Source organism: Anomalospiza imberbis, chromosome Z (genome assembly GCF_031753505.1).
Source record: "Anomalospiza imberbis isolate Cuckoo-Finch-1a 21T00152 chromosome Z, ASM3175350v1, whole genome shotgun sequence".
NCBI lineage: Eukaryota > Metazoa > Chordata > Aves > Passeriformes > Viduidae > Anomalospiza > Anomalospiza imberbis.
The window spans coordinates 70505628-70516908 of NC_089721.1; positions in this window are offsets into that span (position 1 = coordinate 70505628).

The window sequence follows — 11281 nt, forward strand, 5'->3', positions numbered from 1 at the left end:
GTAGGGGAAGAGTCCGATGGAGTAGAAGGAGTGGGGACAGAGAAAGGTCACAGGCACCATTTTGTGTGGTGGAGGCGGGAAAATGTAGTGCCACAACACTCAAGATGGTGGGTCCCCTCACTGGGCTGGTGCCACCTTGTGGTAAAAGGTTTAGGAGGGGAACTGGGTAGATGGGCATAGGAAGGAGGCTTCGGTTGGAGCCCAGGATGGCGTCATCAATGCCATCCTGAGAAGGGGACAGAAGAGGTTGGGAGATAGCAGAACATAGGCGGCACTCCTGTGCCTTTTTGCAGTTTCCATCTCCCAGCATTCCCTGATGGGATTAGGGAATAAGAACACAGAGGGAGAAACACTGTAACTGGGGCAATAACTGGGGTACCTAATATTTAACATTGCCCAAAATCTCCCCCAAACCTTCAATCGCTCCATCAATGTAACAAAAAATTGGGTAAAATTTTCCCACCCAAAACTTCCCTTGAGTTTGAAAGACATATAATTTTCTTCCCAACAGCATCCCAAAACTCAACAAATCATGCTGATTCCCATGTAACTCCCATCAAATTCTTAAATATCTGTGGCAGCGCGCTGAGTGGGGCTTTCTGAGCAGCAGCACCAGGGGAGCCATCCCCCTTGTGAGCTCTGCTGCTCCGAGTTATTGGCAGGTCCGGCGCAGGGACAGAGACTGATGACACGGGTCTTGGGGTGGAATGAAGTGGATTTATTCCTGGACTCCAAGACTCCACTCAAGGGGTGAACAGAAATTTTATACAGTAACTTAGGAGGAGTGGCCTAGGAAAGGGAGACAATGAAGATATGGTAAGGGAGGAGTCTAAGGTGGGGCAAATAGTTTACAAACCTATCGGGGAAAACAGGGGAGGGAAATAATACAAAGTAATGAATGGGGTATTGAGTGCAACAAGACAGACATAGAACTCTCTGGGGAAAGGGGTACGGATAGGGAGGATTGACAAGGAACATTCTGGAGAAAGGGGTGGGGAAGGGGAGGACTGACAACTTGGAATGGAGTGGGTTAGGAAAGGCCTTGGGAAGATTGGCAGCTCAGGAGAGAAGGAGATTAAGAGGAGAACAGGGGGCAAACAAGAATTTATACAAAATGCACTACAACAAATATCCAATGGATAAAAGATCTCAAATTCCCTTTAGAAAACTTAACTTTCTTATCAGTAATGATATTTTGAACTTGGATGTAAACTTCCTACTACGGGATAGTGAATTTTAATCCCATCTCGCCTCTTTCCCTCCCAAAACATTTAAAGGCAAAAATATAAAATTAAAATAAAAATATAAAAATATAAAGAAACCTATACCTACACCACAATCCACTCTCCACTGTGGTGGGTCAACATAATAATCTCATGGGGGTCCACCCATGCAACTGATCCTCAAAGCTCCTGAGGGGGCGCTGGTCACCCCTTCTGCATCTTCCCAATAAAATTTGGGATCTTACTTCCAGGAAGTGGAAAACCCAAATGCTGCTGGAGATGCTTTCGGAGCACTTGTGAGAGGTCCCTCTTTGGGCGCCACTAGTCGCAAACAGCAAGTGCAACCTGAGACCAGACCAGCCAGGAGAGGCAAAATGAAATAGGGACAGGAACAATGGAGCAGCCCAGAAAAATAAACTTTAACAATGAGCAAACAAAAGGAAATAAGCCGCACACAATATAGGGTTTCCTCCAAAGACTCCAAAATGGGGAAAACAACATATACAGTTTGATCTGAGGGTAGGGAACCAATCATCAATGAAGACTAAGAACACTTCCTAATATGTAACATGGTATGAACCAATCAAGAACACGAACTAGAAATATAACCTTATATGGAACAACATCATTAACATAACCACTCCCATGATCCCGTAACTTACCTACACAATTTCTCTCTTAACATCCTGTTTCCCACAGCCTTAAATTGAAGCCTGTTTTGGCACACCGTTGAGGTTTGTGTTTATTTCATTAAGTTATTGTGAAATGGTTCATTCTGTTATCCCTCCACCTCCTCCCTTTGTTCTAGTCCCTTCCCTGCCTGTCAGGGCAACCCTGCTCCTTTTTCCTGAATGTTCCCTGCCACTCACCCCCTGGGCCAATCCCTGATTGAAATGCCCACTTAGAAATCCCCTAGTCCATGACGCCCCATTGGCCCATGTGACCTTTCCCTCTCCTCCCCCTATCCTGACTGGTCCCACAGTGTTGATGTAATCCCCTCACTCCTCCCCTGAGGATTCCCTATTGCCACCATGCCCACCTGAAGACCCCTAAAATATTCGCTGTCGCTACTGGAACTCTTTTTTGGGTTTTGCACAACTCTTTGGTTGCTTGGTAAGCAAAGGGCAACCATTGGGGCTGAGCTTTCCCCTCCTGCCGAGGTGTGTAAGTGACAGGAGCGGTGGCGAAGGTGGCAATGAGTGCTGGGTTCCAGCTCCCAGGATTCCCCCCACCGGAAACCCAAGCGTGGGAACCTGAAGTGGGATGGTGGGAACTGTGGGAACCAGAAATAGGATCAGAGGAAGTGTGGCCAGGGCAATGGGAGAGAAGACATGGACACATCCCTGAAGGGGTGGAGCTAAGAGGTGGAGTTTGAGGGGACATGGGAGGAGCTGGATGAGGAGAAAGAGTACCGGAAATAAAGGGTTCAGGGGAGGAGTCATGGGACAGGAAGAGGTTGGCTGACGGGCGAAAGGGATTTTGGGGAGAAGGAGTAAAGGAGTGATGGGAAAAAGGAGGACAAGTGGCAGAACAGCCATGTGGCATCTGCCATCTTGTGCACTCCAGGGGACGTTTTGAGGGGAGTTGGGGTCAGGGAGATGAAACCAAATGAGAGGTTTTTGGGATGGTACTGTACATTGCAGGGACTCAGGGACAAGAAAGGTCCCAAGCAGGCTGGCCTACTTGGGCGGAGGTCTCGGGGAGTCTGAGGGGAGCCAGGGAGTTGGTGGCAGCCCTGCGTCAGATGATGGGTTGCTCCCTTTAGAATCCCCGGTCTAGAGTAAGAGGGTGAAGGATGAGGGCTTGGACAGGGAGAACGGGGTTCAGTTTGTCTTCAGGTGGCTATTCCTGCATTTCAAAGTTAGATTTTAGGTTATTTCTTATTTTTATGGCCAGAAAAACAAATTTAGAAAGTGACGAATCCCCCAGTTGCAACAATTAATTTCCTACAATGTTCTGAAATTGTAAACTGTAATTTTTTCTGCCAAAATACCAGGGAAATGAAGGAACAACCACCTAACAAACTGTTTTAACTTTTTTTTTTCGAAAACTGATTTCACACCCCCGCAAGGATACCCACAACTTGGCAGAAGACCCCTTTTTGGGAGACAGCCGGGCACCCATTGTGGCTGTGATCTAAACTTGGTCTCCCAAACACCTCACTGGCACTGGGATGAAATAAAAGAAAGGATAAACACCTGCAGCTGGCAGCTTGCTAAGACCGAGTGCTGCGCAGCAAGAAAGCTACAGTAGTAGCAAAATAGTCAGGCTCCACAGAGGGAGAAAAATTTGGCTCTCTTCCCAGAGAGCCAAGTGAGAGAGAGAAGCAGGTAAAAGAAACCCCTACCCACAGGGAGAGGGCAAAGTGGAAGGAAAAATACAAATCCAAAGCCAGCTGCAGGAAAAGAAAAGTCCCAGGCAGTGTCCTCCATGAGGGACTGACCTCTGTGATGTCCCGGAGGCTACCAGTCCTGTCCCCAGGAGCGCCACCCACTAGAACAGGGTCTGCCTCCACTGGGGTAGCTTGCCAGCCAAGAGATGGATTCCAGGCGACACTGAAGGATAAGTCTAATGGGATGTCCAGCCATCTCCTCTGTGGGGTCCAGTGATGACCACAGGCCCCCCATTGGGCGCCAAGCTGCCACCATGCCCACCTTAAGCCCCCTAAAATATGGCTTCACCCGACCAGCACGGGCATGGTCGACTGTGGGGGACACTCCCCTGTTCCTCAGGAGGTTCGGGGAGCGGCTAGGGCTGTCATCAACCATGGGATGGAGGAGAAGCTGGCAAGGTCCGTGGAGGAGAAAAGAGGCCAACTCTTGGCTGGGGTAAAGTGCAGGTGGCCTTTGGTGGCTTCCCTGGGCAGGTGCTGTTGGGGTGCCTGCGGCACCGGGGAGCAACTGGGAACTGGGAGTGTACGCAACTGGGGACTGACAACACAGCATTTGCATTTGGGGTTCTCCCAAGACATTTGGGCCCTGTCCTCCCCACAAGCATCTCCCACAGTAAAGTCCAAGGTTTATTCCGGGGCTCTGAGAAGCTCAGCACCTTAGGGGAACCAACAGTGAAGAGCCCTGAGAAGAGCCGTGCAACAGTATTTAACAGGGGGTGGCAACAAGAGAAGGGATCACCCAATAACCAATAGGGTAAACTGGGGGAGTGGAATCTAGTAAGACAGACAAGTCTCATATCCTATGGGGACAATCTAGAGGAGGAACCCCTGACCCTTGCCCAGTCACTTGATGCCCTTTGTGGAAGATTCTGGATTGGTGGGATGGGGAGTCGAGTGATGAACAAGGCATCAGGGAGGGGATAGGAGAATGACACATCAGTTTTACAGATGATTGACATCAAGGGAGGAGGAGGTAACTTGGGGTAAACCATCATGGGAAAAAGAGGGTACAGGGATGAACCATTATAAACTCAATACAGAACATAAAAACACAATACAACACCCTATTAGTTAGCTGTTTGTATCAACCCCCTGACTTGTATATGAACAAAATCCCTTGCAAACGAGAGCTTTTTGTCCTGCTCCCTCCATCTGGAATAAACTTTGCAAAAAGCCTCCTCCTTCCTCCTTTGCCTGGGCCCTGCTGTGGTTGTAATGGCGTGCACTGTAGAGCTTGCAGATCTTCAGGTTCAGCAAATCCCCAGCTGTTTCCCACTCCCGTCGTGGCTACTGGAGTGTACAGAGCTAGCCCAGGTTCCAGTGGGCTTCAGCAGCACGCAGCTTGGTGTACACATTAACGAGGGGCGACACTCCCCCAGGGCCCTGAAGTCCCAGTCTGTTACCACAGATCAATGCTGTTGACAAACGAGATGGGCCTTGCTTGGAAAACTAAGGATTTATTAACTTAAAGGCTGACCAGAGACAAGGGCCTCAAACAAAGGCAGGGCAGTGGGTTTTAAGGCACAAGCCAAAGGTGGAGGTTAGGGCTGGAGACCAATTACAATGGGACTGGGGAGGAACCTAAGGTGGGGATTACAACATTTAAACTAAAAAGGAGTTACAAGGAAGGGGAACAGTTTAAACAAACCAATCGAGGGTGAGGGGATTTCCAGGGTTGGGGGTTGATCTAAAGTAAGACTGACAACTAAACAGAAGGAAGGACAGACAACATTCAGGAACAAGGGGCAGCTTTAGGATACAGTAGACAACCAGGACTAAATCAATGTCTCAGAGAGAAAGTGGAGGGAGGGGTACAGAACAAACCATTGAGAATAAGAATACAATAAAAACACACCGTAACAGAAGTCTTCGTTGTTAACGAAGGCTAGCTCACTATGCATCCCAACTAGTTGAAATCCTACATCCCTACCTCTCCTGCAGTGCTGACTGGGAGAGCAAGTCTGGGGCAATGCATGGGAAACCTTCCCTTGCACACAAAAAGAGCAGAGGTCCTTTTCCTAAACACCATCTAAGCTGTTCCACAGAAGGCTGGAGTCCCACTGCTCTGGGTACAGGAGACTTTGCTGCTGTCCTCCAGAGTCCTGCCTAGCTCTGTGGTGTCCCAGGGCCAGTGGCGAGAGTGGGGAACTGGCCAGGCTGGGGTTTGGCCTGGGCCAGGACCTCTGAAGCACATACCACTCACTTGGGCTGGCACAGTGCAGAAAAGCGCTCGGGTTGAAATGAGGAGACTATGAAGAATCCCAGCAACACAAGACTGCAAAGGATCTGAGCATTCTGTCCAAGCTGGAGTGAAGACAAGCTGTGTTACACCACACCAGGAACGTGGCTGCACCCTGCTCTTCCACCTCAATAAATGGATTGGAATTTCACCAAAAGAGTGTCTCCTCTGCCTTCTTCACCCAGTCCCTTACACATTGTGTCAGAGTACCACTATAGAGCACTGAGCTCTTAAGGTTCCGCCCTTGGCACTACCCCAGCCAGGGCAATTTCCCTCAACTCACCACTGGTCCAGAACATTGAAGACTCCGGGAAGCAGTGGCACAACCGTGGTAGGCCTCCAACCCGGACTGTACGCCAGGCTCTCCTAGAGCCGCATCCAACTGCCACCAACCCTCTTCTGTTCTGGAAGGACTGCAATCACACCCTACCACGGGCGGATCAGGAACGCCAGGAATTTTACCTTTTAGGTTCTTCCACTGCCCCCTTTTCTATTCATTTGCAGTATCACTCCCATGACACGGAACCCAATACACAGCAATCAGGCAGAAAAACATTTCAGGGACTCTCCAACATCAGGAAACAAAAAATTCCAGGCAAATCAATGGTGTGGGGTCATCTCTCAGGCTTATACGGCCTCCTCCACTAACGGTCATCCCCATCAATTAGACCAAGGCACCTTCTTAATCTGTGGGGACTGCGCCTGGGCTGGAATCCCCTCTCGTTTGCTTGGATGCCACTGTACCCTTGGCAGACTATTGTTGCTTATGCCCAACAAAACGCAAATTGAAGACTGACAAAAAAAAAAAAAAAAAAAATTGACTATCCAAAAAAGAAGTCTGAGGATTTGGATGAAAATTTTGACAGTGAAATTATTCATTGGTCAAAGTTCAAAATAAATGCGGTCTCCATTTGCTTGCCATGGGTAGCCACAGCCAAAGCTCTAGGAGAATTGGGCCGCCTAGAGTGTTGGGCAGTTTAGCAAGCCAACTTGACATCACATGCCATAAGCGACCTTCTATCAGACAAGGCGATAGCCAGGCAGGCCTGTTGGGGCCGAAAGGCCCACTGGTGAAAGGGCTGCAGCACTCCCTTGGAGAGCCAGTCCTTAAGCCACTGACTTCGCACTTACGGTGAGAAGTGCTACCACCCAAAGTGCTCCCACCTAAAGTTTGGCTTCCCTCACCCCACCTCCAAAGTTGCACCCAATTCGTTACTGTGTTTTCCCCAACCCTTCTTTCCCCTATAAATACCCCCTTCTCTCTGTGCTCGGAAAGCTGGCTGTAACTGGGCTCCTTCACAGAAGGCCCTGCACTTCATAAAGGCTTTCTCTGTGGAACGCCATACAGTGCTCAAAGTCTCTTGCTCCGTGTCGCTTCACAAAGAGCTAGAAATCACGAGCCGGGCTGGGAGACATGCCTGTGCACCTGGGCAGTCCTATTCAGACAGCTTCTTCAGAGATTGTCGTGGCACTCTCACCATCAGCCCCCATCATGGCACAAGTCACCCTTCAAAATCGGGCAGCCATTGATTTCTTGCTCCTGCTTCACAATCGTGAAGGTACCGAATTCAAGAGTCTCTGCTGCGTGAATTTAACATCCAAGAGTGCGGATGTCCATGCCACCCTCCAGAGGATGCAAGATCTGATCATGGACACTAAGGAGGGTTCCCAGGACTGGCTAAACAGTATCTTCAAAGGCTGGGGACTCAATGGATGGCTCTCTTCAGTTTTTAAAGACAGTTATTTTGTTTTCATTATAGTTACCACCTTGATTATGTTTTCAGTTATGAAGAAGCTCTGTTTGTCCACTGTAAATCAAGTTGTTGCTCACAAAGTTAATCTTACTGAAATTCCATTAGAAACCTCCTCCCTCCACATCCCCCTCACTGGTTCTATAACCAGTACCCAGATTCTGAATACAACCTAGATCCCTCTTTCTAAAAAGAAGAGAGGGAGACGTTGCAGTTTGTGTTTTACGTTTATTTTATTAAGTTGATCGTTAAATGGCCTGTTCTGTTATCTCCCATGTTTTCCCCAAGTCGGTATCTCCCTAAGTTGTACTCTCCCTTCTAGCTGTCCCTCAAGCTGTTCCCTCCCTGTTTCCAGACCCTTCCCTGCCTATCAAGGCAAACCTGCCCCTTGCTCTAGAACATTCCCAGTCATTCATTCCCTGAATCAATCCCTAACTGAATCCTCTGTCCTCCCTGTCATGGCCGGTTGTTACCCAAAACCCCACCTTGACTGTTACCCTATCGGTTATCCAGTTGTATCCACCCCCAGTTTCTCGATGCTTTAAAACCCCATGCACAGAGATGCTTGGGGCTTTCCTCGTCCTGCTCCCTCGGACCTCGTTAAAAGTTGTGCTGGAACCTCAAGACTGGAGAGTTTCCTCTTGCCTCTTTGCCCAGTCCCTGCCTTGCTGCATAGGAGCACTGCTTTTCTCCTTTAGAGCTTTATCAGCTCCAAGGTTCTGCCCATGGCTTTACCAGCCAGGGAAGTTCCCCACTCTCGTCACTGCTCCTAAACAACAGAGAGCTAGCCAAGGCTCCGGTAGGCAGTGGCACAGGCATGCAGGGAGTATCTCCATGTAGTGATTTTGGTTAGGATTTCCCGGCCAATGCATCAATGGTCAGCATGAGCATCCCCTGGTGTGTGAGCAGCGCAGCGTCCACTTAGTGCAAAGAGCTCAGAGTGTGCCTCACTTGGGCTGGCAAAGTGCAGAAAAGCGCTCGGGTTGAAATGAAGGGACTGTGAAGAATCTCAGCAATGCAAAACTGCAAAGGATCTGAGTGTTCTGTCTGAGCAGAGACAAGCTGCTCCTCGACAAGTATTCTGTCGGAGCGGAGACAAGCTGTGTGAAACCTCATCAGGAGTGTGACTGCAACACTGCCAGCTTGCCCTGCCCATGTGAACGGCATAGAGCATGGTTCCCAGGGCTGGGGGAGCAGGGGCTCAGTCTTCCCAGCGTGGCAGGTGCCCAGAGCGGCTCTGGGGACATTTCCAGGTGCCCCAGGTTCCTGCTCTCTCCCAGCCAGATGTACTGAGCTCCCTTTTTTACAGATTCTCACATGCTCTGCTGTTTTCTAAGCAAGATAGAAAGTGCTTGATTATCAAGGTTGAAGACTTTTTTCGTCACTGCAGTAACAGTTCTGGGAAAATCACAGGTCACAGAAAAGCTTCAGCTTTTGTTCCTCACTTACATTCCCTCTTAATTCTTGTTTCTTCAACCTTACATTTTTTCAATTATTGCTGCATGTTTTCTTTTTATACATTCCTTATTAAAGCATATAATTAAATCATGGGTCACAAAAAAACAGCTCATCATTCTCATTGTTACAAAACAACGTGCACCACAATATTTGGCAAGCACAATACCTGAAGGCACGTATTCATTCTGCTTCTCTAGCTGCAAATATGCACTGCTTATCTCTGTTCTCTCGATTAACGACCTTGTCTTCTTCCTTTCAGGGATTAACACAAATCTTACCTACTTCTGCTAACTCAGTCTTTTGGCTCACAGACCAGCTGTCAGCCCCCTCCACATCGGCTCCTGCAGGTGATTTGAGGGGAGCAGTGGCATCATGGAAATACTCCTCTCTTCTGCACTGCATCAGCTGTGCCTGATTTGAGCCACTGCAGCAGCCTTGGTTTTGGTTCTGGTCAGAAGACAGAAGCGTAGCTCTGCCAGCTGCAGGGAGCAGCAAACATTGTGACTAGCAATGCATTGGATGCCTCCAACTAGCTTGTTTTACCGAAGTCTAGAGGAACAAAAGACTATTTGTTCCAGCAGACATTTCCAGGCACACACAGCATTAGAGTTCATTGACTCTAGAGGCACTTCACTCACAGCACCCACCCCTCTAACAAGGAATTCTAAATTAATAAGTATATTTGGGAACATACTGAAGAGCTACACACTTAAAACGTATAAACCAACTGTATTTGAATATAGCAAAGAATGCTGGCAGTATTTTGACATGTTTCTCTCAGAATGTATTGAGTGTAGAAATTTATTCTCCATCAGGATACAGCTTCAAGGGTATATTACAGGCTTTGGATTCTCCCATACTCGGCTTTTTCTAAGCCAGATAGATAGTGCTATCAAGGCTGAGGACGTTTTTTTGTTCACTGGATGTGAAAAACACCATCCACCTGTGTTAGAATTTTAGAAGGTTAATAGTAAAAAATAGAAATAAGAATTTGGACAATCAAAATTAGGACAATAAAAGACAATAAAAAGCAAAGAATTACGGACATCCGGGTGCTTTGCACTCTGCCATAGAAACACGCCTTGCTAACAAAGGATTAACCCATTAACCCTTAAAAGCAATAGCCTGTTACATATTCATATATCTCATACATGCTGCAAATTCTTTTCAAGCAAAGGATGTCTTCTGCTTGATTTCTGACCCCCACCCCAATCTTGTAAATCAATTCCTTTGGCTTCTAGAAGTCTGGAAGAATTATGAATAGTTCTGATAAAGAGGCAGTAATTCTTCTATTCACCAATAATTTTGGTGTCTTGTTGCTGTTATCTGTGTCCAAATAGGCTAATGTGAAAAATTTCTTGAGTGTCTTTTCCATTCCCTGAGCCAGCTACAAAAAGTATTTAACATCACGTACCTTCTATTTCAGTATTATGCTACAGCCTAAAAACTGTATTTACCACACTACCTAAAGACGTAACTTTCAGCATACCTTTCTAACATAACATATATGGTATTACTTTAATATTTGCAAAGAGCCAATCATATAATATGCATTTTTCACACTGGAGTAACAGAGTTTTCAGAAAGTCTGAAGTCACAGAAATACTTCAGCTTTCGTTCCTCACTTATATTCCCTCTTAATTCTTGCTTCCCCAACCCTAAATTTTACTGTGAAATGCAGATACCACAGAGAAAACTACCTTCTGAAAAAAAGAGAAATCTTGACATTTGTCTAATTTAAAAGTACTTGGCTTTGCTGAGTTTTGCCTAAAATAATACATAAATTCAGTGGTAATGTTATCTGTCAGGTCTTATTTTTCAGGCCTTAACTGAAATACGCTCCAAATTCCTGGGCGCCTAATGGAGTGTCAAGCCTGCATGGCTTAATTAAACATGTACTTTTCTCCTCTCCTGTAGGCAGGGAAGGACATCAGAGGAGCTATTCATGTCCACGATGCTGCTGGTGCCCAGGCACCAGAGAAGGCCGATGGCCCCCGGGCTGTGCCAGCCGTGGGGTGGCAGCAGGAGCAGGGCAGGACTGTCCCTGTGCTGGCCCTGCTGAGGCCACACCTCGAGTGCTGGGTCACCTCTGGGCCCCGCACACAGGGAATGGAGGGGCTGGAGCGTGGCCAGAGAAGGGAACGGAGCCCCAGGAGAGCCTGAGGGAGCTGGCTACAGGCTGGACTCCGTAACCTCAGAGGCCTTTCCCAACCTAATT